This window comes from Coccinella septempunctata, chromosome 2, assembly GCF_907165205.1.
Source record: "Coccinella septempunctata chromosome 2, icCocSept1.1, whole genome shotgun sequence".
Lineage (NCBI taxonomy): Eukaryota > Metazoa > Arthropoda > Insecta > Coleoptera > Coccinellidae > Coccinella > Coccinella septempunctata.
The window spans coordinates 41,237,566-41,260,682 of record NC_058190.1 but is presented as its reverse complement, the minus strand read 5'-3'; the positions used below and the strand labels follow the sequence as shown (position 1 = coordinate 41,260,682).

The 23,117-nt window shown below is 35.9% G+C and overlaps 1 protein-coding gene across 1 annotated transcript in view; it reads left to right on the top strand.

The window, feature by feature from the left end:
* LOC123307757 (hemicentin-1) overlaps nt 1-23,117 on the top strand; it is a 197,167-nt gene that overhangs the window by 977 nt on the left and 173,073 nt on the right. The gene's annotated exons all lie outside the window — the stretch shown is intronic.

Genomic DNA, 23,117 nt, shown 5'->3' with positions numbered 1-23,117 from the left:
TATTGGATCCTACTTCAGAAATGGGGAGAAAATAGAAAGCGAGTGAAAATGTTCTAAATTTTTCAGCGTCTAGAGGAACGAGCTTTCCAAAGTTGCTGTAGATTATCAATCTTTCTAGAATACAGGGTTACAATTTAAAAACTTGCCAGGCCAATTTTTGTCGCGACAAGGATGTTTTCAGAGAAAATGCCGGAACAGGTCAATTTTTATTCGGAGGGGGACATATTTTGATCAGAATTGTAAGACAAAATCTCCTCAACCCTAGGTGTAGGGGCTATCATTCCTAAATTCTTAATAGGGAATAGGGGGTGAGCTATACCTCAATTGGAAGAAAATAGTATTATGTAAAGTGACATATCGTCTTCCAATTGAGGTTTAGCTCACCCTCTATTCCCTATGAAGAATTTAAGGGTGATAGCCCCTACACCTAGGTTTTAGGAGATTTTGGCTTACAATTTTGCTCAAAATATGTCCCTCTCCCTTTAAAAATTCACTTGTTCCGGCTTTTTCTTTGAAAACATCCTTGTCGCCTGGCAAGTTTTCAAACTGTCACATTTGTCACCCTGTATTGTTTCGCGATGTGTTGAAGATGTTGATTACCCTCGTAGGATGACCTTGTGCCAGTGGTTTCTTAACTAATTCATTGATAACCTGAATCAATTTTTTTCCTGATGAAGCCTGGTTTCAGCTTTCTGGATATGGCAACCCTGAGAATATGAGAATATGGTGCAGTCAAAAACCAAAATTTTTTCATTGATACATCACTTCATTCAGAAAAAATCAGAGTTGGGTGTGCTATCAGAGGTCATAACCCTACTTAACGACGAATTTTTTTGAACGAACGTTACTTGTAGGCCGTCAGGAGTCAGAGTTCATTTCTGAGTTATTTTAAGTCGGAAAGGTCCACTACAGTGGCGTGCGTATTCTGGCATTGACTTTCGTATTTTTGAAGAAAAAAATATTACGCCACTGCCTTTTTCTGAAATCAAATTCATTTATATGATTCTTATTCAATTTAGAAAAAAAAGAGTCTATACTTCACCACTTTTCAGTAAAAAAATGAAAACCGTTTGTTATTCGAAAAGAATTTCAAGCAATCGAACAATGAATTTTATTACACCAAAAATCTTTTCAAACTATAAGAAGTGTTGAAAAGAATTTATTGGAAAATATGTGGCGCCCTGTATCTTGGAAACAAGGCATTTCTGGGCGAAGGCTTACTGGACCTTTCTGATTCAAAATAACTCAGAGTGAATAATATCCTGACTCGTACAAATATTTTACCAGTAGATTCTTCAGGTCAAAAGAAACTCTTTTTTCCTTTACCATTTTTCCGAATCGGCTCGGTTTAAGAGATACAGGCTGTTGAAAAACCAAAAAAAATGCTATTTTTAGTTCTATCTCACAAAAGGTTTTATCTACCTAATGAAATGAATCTCGGAATACAGTTTTTCATTTATTTGATGAATCTTTTTCGAACACAAGATGTCACCCACGTCTTTCAGTTTTCTCATTATGACCATTACGTACCATAAAAATACAAAATATTCAATGATCCCAACTCTTGAAACTAAGTTGAACGCTATTCAATGAATTTGTTGGAGGTTTTGTATAATAAAAGTATTCTTCATATTTTCCCGTTTAATGTCCCGTTTACGAGTAATTTGATGTTCAAAAATCAAAAAGTATCTATGAAATTTGAAGAATTGGATACTTTGGCTGAATACAACACTGTTTTGAAGATCCACAGATTTTAGATTTAGCTAGTCATTCTGAAGGTAATTCTGTTTTTCCAGAGATGGTACAGCTCATTATGAGTTAAAGACTCATCCTGTACATGAAGCTAGGCACATTTTGTTGAGTTACTTTTGTATGGATGTACGGAGAGATTTACATTGTGGAAGGAACTTTTAAGCTCCGATCAAAGTACAGAGTGTTTCTAAATTGACTTAAATGATTTAAAGCGATGATTTTTTAAATAAGGGGGTATCAAATCGATGATAGGATAACTCGTTGAAATTCAGATAGAAAATTAATCATCTTAAAATGTTGGATGAAAATCGGCGTTAAAACTTCACGTTACACCCATTATTTCAATATAATTCGGAAAGATTTAAGAGAAGCGCTGAGCTAATGGAAGTACAAGCGAAGTCCAAATTGAATTCTGTAATCTTCCTTTAAACCGCTCAGCCTGGAATAAAATTATGTTTTCAGCCTACAACTATCCCTTGACAAAATACCGAACAGAGGGGGGCCAATAAGACTCTCATTTATGGAGAATTGCGTTGATCGAAAATTTTCCATAATTTACGAGAACAATTGAATAATACTAATGGATTAATCCTTGATACATAACGAATTGTTACTCTCGAAATTAGCAGATGAGAAATTTGCTTGGAGTATCTGATGAATTCCTTGTTTATTCATTTTAAAGGGAAAGTGGATTTGTGGATTAGGAATATAACAGATTCTGTACGAGAAGAATTAATTTCATCTAATTCTGGGAGAGTTTAGAATCAGTGTCAGTGACTGATCCATGTAAAATTTAATGCTGTCCATTCGTCCATAAAGTGTTATTTCAAAGAAAAGAGATTTGAGTTTATAAATGATCTCTATCGAAAACCGTGAATGAAAAGTGTTGTATTTGTTGAAATTATTGAAGAAAGCTCTTGGTTCTGCTAAACGCCACAAAGGACGAGCTTCCATAAATCAGCTGAAACAGAAAAAAATATTTTTTGCAATTGAAATATAGAACGATGGTTCATCGTCTTACAGTCTTTGTTTTGGTACCTACCTCAAGTAGAATGAAAACAGTGCTTCAAAAATTGGTTCAAGCTCAAGCATAAGTCTATCGACCTCAATGGAGAATATTTTGAATCAGTCCAGCCCAGTTGTAGGAGAATCGCAAGGTGAAATAATAAGATGCGTAAAATTTCCCCAAAATAAAAACTGATGTTTGCGATGTGATGAACGTTCCAAATTGAAATTCCTAAATGAACACAGTCACGGAAATATCACAGATGTTATGGCAGGCAGTTGATCTGCATAATATGTTATGCAGGAACGCTCAGCAGAAAAGATGCGACTCCATTGTTTGCCATATCCATATCCAACAAAGGCATTCGCAGGCTTTGTTCAGGATTTGACTTCCATAACTTTCTCAACGTTTACCTTTGCGCGGAAATATATATTTACAAAGAACAGTTTCGTATCATGTCAATCAACTAGTGTGTATATTTAGACTTTACGTAATGTGGTACCTAGCTACCTTTTGTTGCCAGGCATCAGAATATACTGAATAGAATTCATTACGGCTTCTAATGAATATTTCTGGAAAGCTCTGGGATTCATTCCGTTTGATCTAAGGATTCAGAATTGAACGTTCTTCGGTATATGCGCACTCAAAAGGGATTGCTGAAACAGCAACATTTCGCATCAGAAGATTCTGGAAATCTATTAACTGCACTACCCTTTATTTTTACAGTTTTTTTATGGACAACTACTCATAGTTAGAAAATATTCGATTTCGAGAGTTCCTTGGAAACGATCATTGGTGATCAATTGGTGACAGATCTAAACTACGGTGAAACGAAGAGTTCTCTTAAGAGATACAATTTATTAATGCTCATTCCTGAATTTCCTGAAATATATTATAAGAGATTTACTGCTCTTTCGATAGATGTATAGAGTCATTCGGGGCAACTGTGCACACTTTTGCCTTTCAAGCCATACCCTGTTTCAAATGTTGAAGCTAGGAAAATTAAAACATATTCTTAAGATAGAGAATTTTCTTATCTATAAAAAAACATCAAGAAGCAAACAAACAAAAACGTTTTCTTTCCGCAAAAAATATTTAATAGTGAAAGTCGGAGTGCGTTCACATGCCCCGTATTGCGGGTAAGTGTGCGCACCCTCACGGGGTAAGTGAACGCAGTGCTTAGTGACCCACACAATCAACACAAATTACAAAATAATGTCATCAAGATGTTACAATATTAGAGAAATGCTGTTTATTGTCAATACAGAAACGCCATTACAAGCAGTGCATTATTGTTCGTGCCACAATTCCTGGTGAACACAACACTTGATACATTCCCCTGTTGGTGGCTCTTCATATTTTTCTGAACAAATAGGACTATACTGATCGAGTCTTAACCAAGAAAATCAACAATGTCATAATTTATTCCTCACTGAACAAATGCCCATATAATGAATCTATGCGCACACTTACCCGCGCACACTTTCCCCAGTAAGCCAAAATTTGAATTAACGTTCTTATAGAGTTGAGCCGCTAAGAGAACCTAAAATTTTTTATTATATATTTAGATTAATATACGCATGATCGAATAAAATATTGTTTAACACTGTCGGACCCGGAACTTGGACCTGGCAGAATTTGCAGAGATGCTAAAAATTAACAACAAAACTTGTGAATTTGATTGATTGCAAATAAAAAGTTAATGAAACGTCGCACGGCGCATTCCTATAAAAAACTAATTTTGCGATTCTGCGCCCTTGCTTCACTCAAATGAACCCCTCTTTCATACATTGCATAGTCTAGATATACGCACTGCGCACACTTACCCTCTGCGCTCAGTTACCCCGAATGACTCTTATCTATGTAGGTATCGATATCTTTTGATATTATACATTTTCCTTCAAGCAAAGTAAGTACATATTATCAATTCGAATTATTATTTTGGGGAGTAGAAAATTGATGTAACATTGCAATAAAGCTCGAATACAAAACTGGTAAAAGGTATGTGTGAATATGGGTTTATATTAATATGATTTAAATTGCAAAATGTTGCACCATCTGTAAAACAAGTTTACAGAGATAAACCTTCTTTATCAAGTGGTAGTTTTTATCTTTACCTTGTTGAAGAATATTTTGACAAGGGTTCTGTTTCCCTATTCTCCTCTTAATGATTGAAAAAACCGAATTGTGAGACAGTCGGACAGAACTGACAATTGGCACCTGCCAACAAAAGCCATTGGTAACTATGACGTCGCAGATAACCATAACAACAGTAACCTCTGGTTACAGTGCCAAAATTCGCCTTTTGTGGTATTGAAGGAAATGAAAAAGCTGATGTTACCTCGATTCAATAATGATAATAAGTAGCTTTTATATCTGTGAATAATTGAAATATACTAACATAACAGGGCTTGAAGAACCATAGTTATGTTTTTTTTGAATGAAACACCCCGTATATTATCGTTCATTTTGATCGTCGACTCAATTTTGTACATCTTTCATTAACCATATGCTACACCTACCTAAATAAATTAGCATTCATGGCCATTTTGAATGCCTGATGTGCAAAAAGGTCAATAGAATCTGAATATCCATTTCGAGTTTCTTCACCCAATGTAGAATGTTTCTGTTTCCTGTCATCCAATATCTCCAGAACACATGGCGGTATTTTTAAATTTATTCACCTCTTTGATCCAACAAAACATTCGAAACCTGCCAACTATGAATCATCTGTCTTTAATGGACTCGTAAAATTCCAGTCATTCAAGAAGGCAATCGTGCTGTAATGTTACGAAATAATAAGAGGGTATCAATCCGATACTGCACAATTGTTAATTGGGCGTTGATCCTACACAGATGAAATAAAGGGCAACCTCCTCGGAGAAGAAATTGTGAATAATTAATACTTTTTTAGCAACTTATAGAGTCGATAAATTACTGCAACAAAATTTGGCCATAGATTCTCGGACAAAGTTAGAAAACCACCAAGAGAGGAACTCTCTCTTTTGTAGTTGAAGCCCCCTAAAATTCCACCCTTAAAATGTATTTTTCTTTTCATTTCATAATCTGCCATACGAAAATCTCTGAATTTGGTATACAGAAAATATGCGACATGTCATAGTGCTACCTATGGAACCTTTAGATTTTTAATGGGCCACTCAGTCTTTGGAACTATTAAATATTAACAACCTATTTGAATTCCTTGAAGATTGTTGTATTGTTAGGAAGTCTATTCAATTGAAAAACTTTCAACTCTTGTAATTTTTTCATGAAACGCAAACGAAAAGAGCGCAGAGCTCATGGCAAAAATTAATATAGGTGTCTCCTAATTTTGTCTGAGAGTCTGTGAGCAAATTTTGTTGCATTAAATTTGGGACACCCTTATACAAAGGGTTTAGAGAATCTCGATAAAAACCTTTCTCCAAATGCAATCTCAGTAATTTATCTATATAACTATTTATAAAACAATAAACTATATTTTAAGGACCTTACAACTTACTCTCCCTGTATTTAGTTATATATGTTTGAATGATACACTGGATCACATGGCTATGCTTACGTCGATTCATTTTCCTCAGATAACATAAATATTTTGACGTTGTGTATATTTCTAATGTAAATTTTCATATTGTACTGTTATTAAATCTGCGAATCTCTGGATTATGTTTTCATATATAAAATTAAATCTCACGATCAGTGCTGAAATGAATGTTTTGATCTTAGGAAGCTATATGTTTATGGCACTGTTTAATATTATGAGCTGACATCATATGACATGGATACAGTCGTATATATATAACAGACATCAATAATTAAATCCTTCGGTGAGAACTTCAGTCAACGTTCAAGTAAAAATTTGCAGAGAAGTAAGCTATTGAGTTTTGATAGGCAAATAATGTGTGAACTGTGTTCCTAAAAATTCAGCCTCAATGAGACAATTTGTTAGTTATATTTCTGACTAAGTTTGTTGAATAAACCATTCGGATTTTGTGAGAAAATTACTTTACTTTTAAGTTTGTCATATTTTAAATTAGTTAAGAAAGTTTTTCATAGATGCAGAAAGCATTACCTCAAAAAATATACCCAATTTATTTACAAAAACTCTTTTACTTTTTTTTCTTGCCATCATACCATTTATAGAATGAAAATTGATTGCTTCTCCTTCTGATTTATTAAACTACCTATGTACCAAGGGGTACAATAGGTCTCAAGGTCATAGTGCAACTTAACCCCTTTTAAAATTTAGAATCTTCGTACCTAAGATAATATTTTACAGATATCTAAGAATATGAAAAATGTATGACACTCCGATTCATATTGTGTTTGCTAAATACCTTGAATTGATGCTGTTTTGGTCATCAGCCAAATTCTTGAACATAATTTTTTCAATGACCACAAAGTTTTTTCAATTTCTGATGCTCAGCCCAATGAGTGAAATGAAGTAATTACCTCATAATAATCTTGCAAATTTTACGTGGATAATTAAGTTCGAAGGGAAAAGTTTATGATAATGCTTACGTTATATTTTATAACTATAATATAATTTCAAGCATCGAACAGCAACAGATTGTCAACAATTTTTAGGAACACTCATTAGATGAATTACTAACCGAATGAGAAATGAACTCAAAATATAATAACACCTTACATTTTTTTTTCTCCTTTAATAGTCAGTATCGGAAATAATGCAAGGAATTGATATGAAAAATACATTAGGATAGATGCGGTATCGAAATGAAATAGTTTGTTTAGTAAATAATAATGATGCTTCAGGAGATAATGATCGAGAAAATAAAATATTAACACTGAAAACTCTGGGAATTGAATTGTCACTGTCTGCAGGCCGTAATAGAGGGGGACACAATACAACAGGTGAAGCAGTAATTGCCAACTACACGTACGGACAACTCACAAAACTAATGGCGGGTGAAAAGTTCCTTTTTGGAGAAAAGGCCCTGCCTCGTCTGTGCAACATACGGAGTTTCACACGTGATTTATAGAATGACCGACCGGCTGGCACAGTCCCTTCGAAAAGTTCGCTTCTTCTTTATTTATAAGATTGATTTTCAACCTTCATTCGATTGAAAAGTACAGTATGCTCATGGAAACATTGGAAACTAATTATTATTACAACACAATGCTTCAATATCGAAGAAAAGAAATAAATTCGCTCTCCTATGAAAAGAAAATGAATAAACAAATACATATATGTACTTAAAAAAACCAACTATAAGACAAAAAAAGTTGATCAGGCATCTTCTATATCTCCACGTGATCTATCCATTTTACAAAATGTTTAAAGTAGGAGCGTTTACAGTTTAGGAGGGAAGCTCATTCCACATCTGGAATACTCTATTAGATATAAAATATTTCTGTCCTCTGCTCAAATTTATTATTGAGTTTGTAGTAATAAGGGTAGTCCCTTCGGTTGATTCTTATTAAGAGTGGAGTAGTTCTAGGTTTAGGTCATAGTTCTTAGGAACTCTAATTAAACCAACCATTACTGCAAAAATTTGGGATGCCCTACGTTGCATCTGCTCCAACTTGCTTGAAATATGGTACACCGTTGCAGAGAACTCTAATATTGGACGTATGTAAGCTTTGTAGAATGAAGACAAGGTAAGGCATTTACAACGTAGAGGCACAGGGATTTCTTGGTCTTCCAGAACAATTAGATTATTATGGAAATGACAAGATCCCACTGAAATACTATTGCATTTTGGGGTTGTTTCAACCAAGATGCCACATTCGACATTAGTGAAAATTAGCAGTAACTTCTGTTCACTCTCAAGGTGACATAACAATAGTTTCCCAGAACCCTAGATGTTGAGGGTTATCCAATTTCCTCGTTCTTCATCCTTGCTTTGGTATGCTAAACTCTTGACCATTATAGATTATGACGTATTTCCTATTTGAGGGAACATCAAAAACACGGCTGTGCTGAGGGTTAGGCTCAAAGAGATCTAAGACGTTGGAAGTGTCAGAGCCGATTCTGGCAGCTGTTCTAAGGAAACTGGTCAAGTAGCTTCTGCTTTCGACACTGGAGTTATTCACATTTTCACAACGACTGTTGGTAGATAGCTCAGAATTAATTTTTGTTCACTCATAACTCCCAGATGTTTTGACCCTCACTTGAATTTGGGAATGGTCTCCTTCAAGAAGCAGCTTGAAAAACAGCTAAATACTAAAAATAATAGAAATCATTATACAGCGTTCATCAGCAGCCTTTGGGCAAATCTCATATTTTCTTATGGCGACTACAGAATCTGCAGTCCACATAAATAAACTGCTCCACATGAGTTAGGGATATTGACTTAAATTGCAGAAAAATATAGTTGAAATAGAATTCATATTAATATGATTTCAAGTTGCAAATTAATTTTAGCCTGTAGGTCTGCAGCGTATACAGGGTGGTTAAGAAAAATCGAGTAAAATAACGAAATTTTATTCCCAGAGAATTCAAGCATTTTAAGACTATCAAAACAATGTATGGATTCCACGGGCATCAATAACAGCTTGACATTTTCTTTGCATAGGTACTACACACGAGGTTGTTGAACATTTCTTGAGGAATTTGGTTCCATAAACGGGGCAGAAGCTCTCTCAGATCATTTAAGGATTCTGGGGTAGGTTGATGATTATCTTATCTTCTTTGGAGCATATCCCATGCAGGTTCTATGCAATTCAAACCTGGTGAGTGCGGAGGTATTGGTAAATGTGGAATACCAAGCTCCTCGCGCGCATTCTCAACTATGTTATCGTCTAGAAATTGAAAAGTTTCACCAATAGCAGCGTGAAAATTTGGCACAACATTGTCAATGACATGCTCCCTATAGTGTAAGGCGGTCATATTTCCAGGACAAATGTGTAGATCTGTGCGCCCGTTGAAACATATCCCGGCCCATACCATTACACTACCCCTTCGGAATGGATGGACTTCTTGGACATAGCGACGAATACGGGGTATGCGTGGGATTGTCCATACCCTTATTCTTCGAGAATCTGAAAATCGTCTATATCTGGAGTCATCAGTGAAAAGGACACTACGCCAATGATTGTTCCAATTGATATGTTGCCTCGCCCATTTCAGTCTTAGACGCGTATGGTCACGTGTTAATGGAACTCCTCTTAATGGACGTCTAGAACATAGATTCACCTCTCTCAAACGTAGTCTGATGGTTTCGATGGAAACTTGGAACCCATCTGCATTTTAAAGAGAATTCCGTAGCATTCTACACGTAGATGTAGGGTTTCTTCTCGCCGAAACGGTGATGAAACGATCCTGAGCAGGTGTTGTTTTTCGTCGCCCACCAAGCCTTGGTCTTTCCAACATGGAACCTGTCTCCCTTAAACCTATTCCAAAGTCGAGATATCACACTTTCGCTGACTTGGAGCCTTTCCGCTACAACAACCTGAGTTAGGCCACCCTGTAGCATTCCGATAGCCCTATTGCCCCTATTAGCCTCAGCGTTTGTTAATTTACGTCTCGGAATTTTCAGAAAACTCGTTTCGAATCGAAGCCGTTGATAAATTGACTTCATTTCAAAATAAGAACATTCATGAAACATATGCAAAGAACCAAACTTCAGAAAAAAGACGACTAGATTGACGAAATGTCTCATACTGATTTTTATTGGATCGATTCAAGTTGTTATTGAGTTTTAAATGATTTTACAGCGATTTTCTCGAAGATTACATACTTTTAGAAACGATTGAATACGATATCCCTAACTCTTGTGGAGTAGTTTACTTAAGATATCTGATATAACTAACATTGTTATGCTTGTTATTTGTCCATACGCCTTATAAATAAATAACTTTTTTCCATTCGGGTTTGCCTTAAAGAGGATGAAAGCTTTAAATTATCATCGAAAAATTATTCTCAGTGAAAATTCGATTTTGTTTAATTTAAATCGAAATGGTGGATATTCGTACACAAACTCTTAAATTTTAGTACAGGGAAGTATCATTCCTGCGATAATCCCTGCACTGAGTAACGAGTCCCGTATTCCTTCGAATGTCTTGCAACAGCTCGTAGGTCACGCGCTTAACTAGATTAAATAATCTCCACGCTCTCGTTAATTAGAATCCTTAAGTGCCTCTATAGTAGGAAATGCGATAATCTAAATTAAATAATACCTGCTAATCGTCGGCCAGTCAGAAACGGGGCCCTTTACGGTTTCGTCCTTCCCAGATTATATCGCTTTATATTATAATTGAACTCCTTGGGCACAGGAATTCTGGATGCATCTGATAACGCGCTTGACCCGTTTCACACATAATACGCGTACTTAAATCCGATGAACAATTACGTGTAATGAGGATCAGAAATATTCTCGTTGTTTTACTAACAATTTTGGCCCTTATTTTGTAACCGCAGGTAGCTAACTTAACCGATTTATTAAGAATGAACAGGTGAAACATCACTGAAGCTATTCTTTGGTGAGTCTTCAGAGTAAGTCATTGCATGGACCCGTACAAATAATTTAACAGTAGATTCTTGAGGTCGAAAGAAACACTTTTTTCCTATACCATTTTTTCCGATTCAGCTCTGATAAAAAGATACAGCCATTTTAAGTTTTCATTATGAGCTATACCACCCCTGGAAAAACAAAATACCCTTCAGAATAACAAGCTAAATCTATCACACTATGTACACATCTATGGATCTCTTAAAGAGAGTTGCATTCAGCCAAAGTACCCAATTCTCCGAATATCACAGATATTTTTTTATTTTTGAACATGAAATTACTCGAAAACGGCGCATTATACGAGTGAATATTAAAAATACTTTCATTTAACGAAACGTTCCAATATTCATTAGATAGCATCCAACTTATTTTCAAGAGTAGGGTTCTTTGAATTTTTAGTATTTTATGGTACGTAACGGCCATAATAAGAAAACTGGAAGACTCTTGTGTTCGAAAAAGATTAATGAAATTAACTATATTCCAAAATTCATAGAAGATTTTGTTGGTTTTTCAACAGCTTGCATCTTTTGAACGGAGCCGACTCAAAAAAAAAAATGGTGAAGGAAAAAAGTGCTTTTTTCGATTTCAAGAATCTACTATTGAAATATTTGTACAAGTCAAAGGCTCACCCTCTATATAAAATCCATAAAAACTGTAAATCGGATTGGAGCAGAAATAATATCAATTCTTGAATGATGAAGAATCGGGGCGTACAGACAATTATTGAATTCTGAAAAAAGTATCTGTCTAGGCGGGACTCGAACCCATTGCCACTTAATTGCCGATAAAGTGCTTTACCACTGAGTTACCAGAAGTAGGTAAGGTTCCATCCGTCCAAAAGGAATTCAGTGTTGCTGTAAGATAGTATTACTTACACTGACTTCTTTGAATATGTAGTGGTTTTCTTTGAACGGATGGAACCTGACTTTCCTGTAGCTTAGTGGTAGAGCACTTAACCTTCAGAATTCAAAAATTATTGTCTGCACCGCTCGGATCCTTCCAGACGTAATTAAAATGAGACATTGTGATGCTTCAGTCAGGAGGCAGTTAGCAACAAATTGACAAGGATATATTCAATTATATTCAAAGTAGACCCCACGCAACAAGTGATTAGGCAGGCTGGGCCTTATATTTCTGGAAAAATGGTGCATTCACCCCGAAACAAAAAATAACGAAAAATTAGTCTCAAGCTACTTATGAAACAATGTTTCTATTCTTAAAAAATGGTCTGCAGAAAAACATCATCAAATTATATTCGTTATTAACATCCGGAAACCTTTACATTTTTCCCTTTCTCGCCTCGTGTGTGGCACCTTTAATGGCGCCAAATACTCGTTTGTCGCATTTCAGATCCTCGTTAATAAACATCAGTCTTTTTCAATCTGAGCGTTGAGTGCAGTACAAATGACTTCATCGTGCGGATGAAATGAATTGAAGTAACCTGCATTACATAAAAGAGATTCTTGTTAATAACCTTGAAATTATAAACATGACATACACAAAAGTAATGTCGCCTACGCGATCACTGCTGAAGTTGCAGAAATACAGAGAAATTGGGCATTTTGCCAAATTTGTCGTACGACACACTAATTTTAGATGTGCGCTCCACAGGGGGCTCCAGTTTATTTTGTTTTGGACACTTCTCGGATGTATAAGAATAAAGCGATATTTTTGGAATGAGCATGGAAGCTGGAGATTACGAAAAGGTCGAAAAATGATGTATATTCGATCGTATGAATGAGTTTCGCAATAGTATTATGATTAAATAATAAGGTTTTCATTCTGAATACGGAAGACCTAATGAAGATGAGGAAGGTTATTTTGTTTATATACACCTTTTTTAAGATTTTCTTCTAGCACAAAGTTAATTTTGATCAAAAATATACTTTTCCATAAAAAATATTAGCTAATTCTGTATTATTACAGATCATTCTTTCGTTTTTGAAAATTGTTACTTTAGGCAAGAAGTAACAGGAGATATTATATTTGTTCCAAACGAATCAAGTTATCAAAAATGAATTTCCTAATGGAATAAAATAAATAAGGAAAAAAGTTCCTAGCGATACAAATTTTAAGAGTGACTTGTTCAACTGTTTCAAGTTAGAGGGAAACATCAACAATAGGGAATACTCCTTATGACGAAAATGATGTATATTTCATGAAATATCTTTGAAACGTCACATTTTGAAATAACCATTTCAACCGTTTCCCAAAAAATTATTTCAGCACTTAAAAATGATAAATAAAAATGGGTATTTAAAGTTTGAAGCGTTTTGTGAGAATTGCACAAGCTGGCAACATCGACTGAAATATGCCTTGATAATAAAGGACAACAAATGCATTATCTTGATGAGATAAACAAAGATGGTCGTCTATGAAGTCTGCGACGAACGAGGAAGGTCGTAAAATTTTATGGAATTTTTATGGCCGGTTGCAGTTGAAGCTCGCCAGTAAGTACGCGCCTGTAGATCAACAGCTGTTATTTTATAAACAAGCTGATCGGACATTGTTCTTTTCATTGTTCAGTAGGCGCTGTTGCCAAATCGTAAACTCGGAACCAAGCGATTCAAATTTGAAGGATGATTTTGATTTTGAAAAAATCATGAATGAAACACATAATTATTCAGTTTAAACTTGCATATGCAGTGATAACCCAAACTAAGGAGAATTCCCCATTGCATGATTACCTCCTGGCTCTAATCAAATGGCACAACCTGTTTTTGATTATGGAATATTGCTTCGGGTGTTTCTCTCATTTCATCATCGAACATAAATTCCATAGGATTTTCATCCCGTTTGATGTGGCTCCAACAAAAACATACGACGGGGGATATGCGTTGTCTTGTTGTATTGGTTTCTTCCCAAATACTAATAAAATTTTATTGACATTATTACCGTTTCAATAAATTCAGTATGTTTCCAAAAACTCAGGTTGAAGAAATAATACTTTTTGGCTGTAATACTTCTCTACTATCTGCTCTATACCATTTCATATAGTAGGTATACATATCGTGATTATACGATCTGAAGTTCGCGATTTCAATTTACCGCAGAATCAGTCCTCTGTTCATGAATTCTGCTCAAAAAGGAAAACAAACAACCACCCCTGAGTTCACTGATATTTTATTAGCATGGCTCGTTGAAAAGCTGACGGAGCTCGAGAGAATTTCTTGTCCATTATATGTCACGAATGCACGAGCTGCCTTATATTCGAAATGTACATCGTTCCAGATTTAAAAGTTTGTACAAAGTTATCACGTGAAAGTTTGTTATTCAGGCATTCATGTGTTAACTTCATTCGGATAAAAGGCCCGTGTGGACCCCTCTCAGATACAGAACATATTCAACTTCGTGAACATTCAAGAGCTCTTGGAAACTTTTCGAATACAAACGCCACATCACGATGTGACTTCTGAAAAGTCGAATTTGCGAAAAAAAAAATAAAAGACCAATGTTCTGATTAGGTGAAGTCATCGGAATTCGGTAAACATGTCCAGTAATATTTGTAGGGAGGAAAGAAAATAAAAAAATAAGTAGCTATAGCTATAGCAGCTTCAGCTATAACCATCGATAATCATTAATCGGTTTTTTATACAGTAGGTACTTCCGAAATGGATACTATAATTAATTCAAATATTTGATATTGAGGATACAAAAACACGTTGTTTTCTTTATTTTCTTTGATTATTCGGATTCACTAAGGGTGGTCAAATAGTATTCTTTGCAGATTTGTTCGAAAAAGGTTTTTCTTATACAATTCAAATGTTAACGGTTTTCGGGTAATTCAAGTGTGAGAATAGATATGTTTGTCTTTCATAATCAGTGAATCAAAATTGTCGATCAGTAGGTACCTACTACTGAATAGTGCTAGGCGTGATAGAAAAGGAAGAAATATTTTGTGTTTGTCAAGTAGACGAGATTACTGAAGATGCTACAACCCTCAGAAACAGTCTTTTGATCTACTAAATAAATCGATTACGATTAATTTATAGATGATACATTAATGCCCAGTTTCCCAAAGCTTGATCAAATGCGCTCCATTCTCGATATCTATATTTTTAGATTTGTTTTCAAACGATCAATCAGTTGTAAGCAAAATTGGGTTCTCTCTTTTGAAAAAAAAAAAAATATATATATGCTGAGAATAATAAATGACTTCCTTAGTAATAGGTCTATACAAGTTAAAATAAAAAACGCATTGTCCAACGAATTCTTTCCAAAGCAAGGACTTCCTCAAGGCTCTCCACTATCACCATTCCTATATAATATATATAGCTCAGATATATATGTAACAGAAAACAACACAGAACGCACAACCAGGATGAATTCATATATGTTACAGTTTGCTGATGATACCACCCTAATTGCACATGGCAAAACTATATCGGACATGATGAAAAAACTGGAAAAGAACAAGGAGAAGATGACCCAATGGATGAACAAGTGGAGAATAAAAACAAATCCCAAGAAGTCAAAATTTGTTATATTTTATCACAAGATCAACCATAACTCGCCCGTAATTAATCTGGACAATACTATATTGAAGCCCGTAACAAACTGCAGATACCTCGGTATGATAATTGATAGTAAACTCAACTTTAAGATGCACATCAACTCCACCAAACAAAACACTATCACGAGAGCTAGCCACTTCAGATCACTCACTTATAAAGATCAAGGCATAGATCAAACATCTACAAAATGATCTGCAGACCTCTTCTTGAATATGGACACCAGATACTGGGTTCATGCAACAAAACTACGATGAGAATTATTGAAGTAGCGGAACGAAGCAGTCTACGGAAAATAACCAAGTTGAGACATCCCAACAATCCACTTCGCAATCCATCTAACCAGTACCTATATGAAAAAACCCAAATAGAACCAATAGCCGACAGAATTCATAGATTGAATAAGAAATTTATCAAACAACACCACAACATAAATATAATTGAGCCACTTAGTCATCTGACGTCCCCCCTGCAGGTACCCAAAAGGAAATTACCTGAACTGTCTCTATTCGAACACTTGCTGAACCAAAGATGAAAAACTCAACACAATCTCTTTCAACATACAATGAATTCACTCAACTTAAAAATTAAACCCTTTATTTATATACATTTTTATACTTTGTAAAATATGACTCTGTATATGGGCAGGAAGACCTAGGTCGTTAGCCCTTTGAAACATTGTTTCAATAAAGTTACTACTACTACTACTACTACTCTTTTGAAAAAGCAGGGCGGACTACCCTATAAAGTATGAAATAATTTTAGCTTATGCGCTAAGTATAGTTTCGATGAGTTGAATTATTCTGTCAGCTCGAAATTTGTAAGAGTTATCGACTTATCAAGCACTGTTGACTCACTCTGTATGTATAATTGTGTATAACAAAAAATATTGAAAATAAAACAGTGAAGTTGTTACTATATGGTGCTTTGAATGAAGTCATTTTGTTGCATAAAAATCATGTCCAATTTCTTCTGAATGTATTAATACCTCTAATGTCACTCGGTGTACATCGTTTAAACTGAAGGATTGAGTAAAAAAGGAAGCCGATGACAGCCGTTCGTCAATTGGAAATGAATAAATCGAACATTTTCGCGCTTTCATCAAAGGATTCGGCAGATCCGATTCCGACATCAAAGAAATTGTTTCAGCGTTCAAAACTACCAGTACCTATTTCAGGTCCCCAAAGTAGAAATCTATCGGATGTACGTATTATTCAGCTGATTCGATTTAAAATAGCCGTTGAAGCGTATTTATATCGGGTGTGACATAACAGGAACACTTCAACACTTGGATGGGATCCGGAATTCTAATGCACCAATCTTTTTAATCCGTTTGCCAGGTCACGCGAGTACTCTAATTTGTTGTTTACAGTTTATTTCGGGACGTTTGGTCCAGATTTTTCTCCGAACATTGGTTTCTGAAGAGAAAGTGAACCATCGAGCGTAATTTATTCTTATTTTGGTACAAAAAATTATAACCTCCCTAAAATTTAGGAAATATTTCAACAGTTTCTGTCTGAAACTTGAAAATTTTGACCCTTCTGTTTTGCGTAGTGCGGGATATATCAATTCCAAGCGTTTTTCCATTAGAGAAGGAACTGTGTTGCTCTGACGAGGTCAAATGAGATCGAAACCATGCTCAGCAACTACTCTTCATCGGTGGAAGGTTCTCCAATTAGTTGTCCTGATGATGACAAATTGGATAGTTCAATTCAGATCGTGACACTTGTTGTTTATATCGGTGGGTGGTATGCATCTGAATTATTCTTATTATTCGAAAAAATATTTCTCTGAGGTTCTTGAAGGGGAGGGGGGAAATAGGCCCCCTCCTGGAACAACCCTTACGTTGAGCAGATGTAATAATTATATTCCAGTGCGACTTTCGTCCAAATCGAGGTACGGTGGACTTAATTTTCACACTGCGACAGCTGCAAGAGTAGTATTCTTAGCAGTGTGTGAAAGCCTTCATACCAACAACACCGCTAGAATACAGCATAATGGTTCTACAACCGACCATTTTTTAACCTACTCTGGAATAAAACAAGGCTGCGTGTTAGCGCCTTTACTATTCAATATTTTCGCCATAGCTGTCTCGATAATTGCTGACATGAGTATGCCTGTAACAGGTGTTGGAATAAGATTCAGATTTGATGGAGTCCTATTATTAAATAGGACTGAAGTGACTGAAGACTGAAGGAAATAGGACCTGAAGTGCCTCAGAGCAAACACCCGTTCAAAGTTTATCGCGGAACTTCGATATGCAGTCGGACTTATAGCTAGCAGCCCACAGGATCTACAGATAATGCTGGACACCTATAAACATATATACGAATCTTTAGGCCTTAGACTCAATATCGACAAAACCAAAATCCTGGTAAGTCCGCCAGAAAGCCTTCAAACACATATCAGCCTGAAGAATGAAACTCTAGAACAGGTCGAGCAGTTCAAATACTTGGGAAGCTTCATAAATACTAGGGCTAACCTAGACACGGAAATACACAACCGTATCAATTCGGCATCACGGGCATTCTGAAAGTTAAAGGTCCGAGTGTTTCAAAATCACGACCTCAATCTGAAAACCAAGACAGCTGTTTACAAAGCAGTCGTCCTCCCAACGCTTCTTTACGGAAGCGAAAGCTGGACGCCCTACAGGCGACATATTAAACAGCTTCAACAAACGCAACAACGTCATCTAAGACAGATAATGCACATCAGATGGTTCCACAAAGTTTCGAATGCAGAAGTCTTGCAACGCGCGAGTTGTACAACAATTGAGACTCAAGTTACGAGGGCCAAACTCAGATGGAGTGGCCACATTCTGAGGATTCAAGACACAAGACTTCCCAAAATAGCTCTGTATGGCGAATTCATAGAGGGAGCCCGAAAAGCAGGAGGCCAGTATAAGGATACACTACATCAATCCCTAAAATTAGTTAATGCCAATCATAACTGGGAACAACTAGCGTTGGACAGGTCACAGTGGAGGTCTTTGGTACACAGTTATAATGGAGACTCGAGAAGGATACAGCGCCGGCCTGATCTGGTTGGTGACTATCCATGCCCTGAGTCCTGAGTGTGAAAGTATCTGCAGGTCACGGTTGGGTCTCTTCAGTCACAGGAGGGCCTACAGTCGCAATTAGCCCTAAGAAATTAAAAGTCAGTTCGCATCTCAATTTTTTATTTTTTTTTGTCTTTTTGTAGATTTATTCCCGGTAACGGGATACAGCAATGATGATGATGATGACAATAATTATAAGGATACGTTTCATATCGGTTTCAAAAATCACGGGTTGCAGAATTCTTTCATATTCAACGTTGATACTACACCTCCTTCTTCGGTCCAACCTGTATTCCACTGAAAATTTTCACCACCTGAATCTAACCAATCCTCGAACAGGGAGACATAATAAAACACAAACCTGTTTGTAAGTTTGGTGTTCCTAATTCAAGCGGTATTGAAATTTCGCGAAAGCAATTTGCATGCATAAAGCGGCTGAAAGTGTAGGTGGTTCTACCCGCTTTAATCGATGACAAAGATCGAAACAATGAACTTCCGACTGTGGAGAAACTATTTTTCAACTTTCGCAGGAAACGCCTGGAATAACTCCTGCCACGGGAGAAGATCGCAGGAAGTCGTAAATGAGTTTGGGAATATTTTCGACTCACATGTTGGGTCAGATTGCACTGAGCACTTTCGGGGAAAGACAGTATGAATGTTATTTTTATGGAGTTGGGCTACAGTTGGCAAAAATATTTCGGCAATCGTTTCGGGAACTTTTTCTGAGAATTGCCGCGATATCCACCTATTTGAGGTTTTATCTAACTTCAGGGAGAGGAGATGTTAACCTACTTTCGTAGCAGGAAGATAGAAAAACAAGTTATCTAGGATATCTGCTTATAAAATGGATCCGCTTCGGAGGTAGAATCTAATATTGGCTGAGACCTTGAGGTCAAAGCGTATTTGACGATTTTAAACAAACCCAAATTCCTTCATGAAGACACATAGTTGTTGTACTGATAAAAAAAAAGGATCTGCTTGCAAAAATAAAAAAAAATTAGATTTTTCATATATTTGAAACCTTGTCTGGTGTTGCTACTTTACAAGTTCAAGAAGAATCTTTATTTTTGTAGTTTTGATAATTCGAAATCAGACGTCAACTCGTGTTACAGATTTGGGAGTTTCGTTTGCTAAAAATGCCTAGATGTAGCTAAACTAGTTGTAAATGAAGCCAATGCCGCTTTTGGCATATGATTAAAAGAAGAAATCTTTATACCAGTGGCGGTTCCAGAAGTGATAATTTTATATTTAAAATTCATACATGCGAAGATGTATTGACATCTAGTTAGCCTAGACCAGTTCCATGCATAAAAAAATATTGCGTTACCATAGCAACGAACAATAACTCATTAGAAGTGTCAGTGTGAAGTTTGAGGTCAAATGAATTAAAAGAGAGAAGATGTCCACCGAAATTGTGAAAATTGAAAAATTGGAGTATCCAGCCATCATCAAGTACCTGTATTTAAAAGGGTTAAGAGGTGAGCAGATTTACGAAGATATGCTTAATACGCTTGGTGATCAATATCCTTCGTATGCGACCGTGAAAAATTGGACTGCAAGCTTCAAAAGAGGTAAATATTCTATTGAAGATGATGACCGATCGGGAAGGCTAGTTTCTGTATCAGTCCCCGAAAATATCGATGCAGTTCATGACATGATTTTATCAGACCGTCGAATTGCGATAAAACGGATATCTGAAGCACTGAATATTTCATACGAACGCGTTCATCGTATAGTTCACGTGAATTTGGACAAATTGCTGCGAAATAGATCCCCCAATGTTTGAATGTTGACCAAAAGTGTGCAAGGGTAGAAGCATCTCGTTCGATCTGTGCTCTATTTGAAAACCTAAGGAATTTCGTGTCCAAAAATCTGGTGGAAAAGTCCTTGCTTCAGTTTTTTGGGATTGCCATGGAGTAATCATGATTGATTTTTTGGATAATGGTAGAACAATAACCGGAGATTACTATTCGACATTACTGACCACTCTACGGGAAAAATTAAAGAGAAAAGACTCGGAAAGCTATCTAAAAGTGTTTTGTTTTTACAGGACAACGCCCCTGCACACAAATCTCATGTTCCATGCAAAATGTTCGTGATTTAGGCTTTGAATTACTAGAACACCCCCCTTATTCACCAGATTTGGCTCCATTCGACTATCAATTCTTTCCTAAATTGAAAAAAAGTCGTACATTTTCTTCCAACGAGGAGGTAATAAAAGCTGTGGAGGTCTGGTTTGCAGAGCTAGAAGAAACATTTTTTTGAAAGATCTTGAGACGTTGCAGGTTCGCTGTAATAAATGTATCCAATAAAGAGGAGAATATGTTGAGTAATAAAATATTTTGACATTGAAATTTGTTTAGTTCTATAGTAGGCTAAGAATTTGTCAATATATCCTCGTATATCGCCAAAAAAAATCATCGTAGATTTAAATGTGATACATATTCTTTTTTAGTTATAAATATCATAATTTCATCGAGCTCGTTGCAGTGGCGGTTCCAGGAGTGATGTTGGAGTTGGGGCATCATTTTATATATAAAATTCTGTAAGGTTTTTGTTGATGAAAAATAACTAAGTATATCTTCATGATGATATCTATGTTTGAAAGAAAACTAATGCAAAAGTTGCTCTGGTTTCTGTCCCTTGCAATACTTCAAAGGTGTTTGGGGTTCGATCAGCTAACCCACGTCAGCAACTTTATCGAAAGTAGAAGAAGATATATCCTACGTAATTTGGATTTTGAAGATTCTAGAAAAAATTAAATTCTATTTAAAACAACTGAGTCAATCTGTAGCGGGAGATGCAAACAAAGAAATCACTTTCAATTAGTAAATATTATCTGATCTTACATCTACACAAAATGACGAAAAATCAGCAGCTTTCAAAGACATCATATTTCGCGAATTTCTTTATTTTTTGTAGAGGAGTTATGAAAATGCTCTATAGTATAGAATAGTATAGACAGGAAATTTCACTTATGTGAACTGTGTTCAACAGTTTCAATGTATCATTAAGGTTGTCAAAATGGAGTTGTTCGGTTCTAATGGAGGGAAGTCTTCATAATGACAAATGGATATTGGAAGGTTTAGGACCTCGTCAATATCAAAGTCGCTACTTATAGTTTTCCAGCTATGAATAGCACGTAGGGGGATTTTAATCGTCGAATGCACCTGCGACTTAACTAGAACGGATCTCATAATAGCACACACATCGAAATGACTAAAATACCGCAGCGCTACGTAGAACAACCGTACCCAAGGTGTTGTTTTATGCGTTGTTGACTCGGGCAGCGTTTCAAATATTCGCGAACAATCAATAAAACCGGGATCAGTGGTCGTTATAGCCGAAGTGTATAGTTTCATTTAATTTCTAACAGTGAAAGCCCGCACGGTTATTTCAATTAGATTGGCATTTTACCAGGTTTCCAATTGTAAACCTATCAGATGGGCATTTGAACTATCCGATTCGGTAACAGCAAATTTCGCATCTCACATTTCCCCCGAAAAATTGGTGCTTGTCAGTTTTTTCCGCTCTGACAAGAACTGTTCGATTTGGGCATCCATTCATTCGATTGAATTCGTTGAATATTGTACTGCTCCATAAAAATTTAGGAAGTTCAGAAAGACTGTTTCGAAAATAAACCTTTTTTCTTCGCCAATTTTCTGAATATCAGAAGTCTAAATGTTTACCGGTAGATTCGGGTAATTTGGGACAGTTCTGTAACTTGGGACAGTCCTGTAACTTGGGACAGTTCTGTAACTTGGGACAATTACCCCCTTGCAGATTTTTTTGTTTTTTAGCATTTATGAGGGAAGGGACAAACTTGTGATTGATTGTGTAGTTTTCGGTTAGTTTAATAATTAATTCCTGTTGAGTTTGCCATGACTAGAGCGTTTCAATTGGCAGGAAAAATTATCGAATGCAGGAGAGTAAAAATGCATTTTTATGGCCCTTGTACTCTCTAGTGTCCTGTACATGTGTTTCACTTTGAGCATGTGTAATTTTTTTTTCTGGATACGTGGGATATTGGGGTATTAGATATTTCAAAAACAAGGTTGTTTACAAATCAAACGGCAACATGGATCTCATTAATTTATTTTGTTGTTTCATAGGGTGACTTGGGACAATGCAGGAAATATGGCGATATTTCGCAGGATATTATTATTTACTTTATTTCCACAAAGAAATCACCAAAGAATGAAAGAGATCAAAGTTCCTTGTTTTGTTCAGTTTTTTTACATTTGAGTTGCAATATATTTACTTTCGCTGTAATAGGGGTTTATCATTTAATTTCCTTACCGAATTTCTACTATATAATC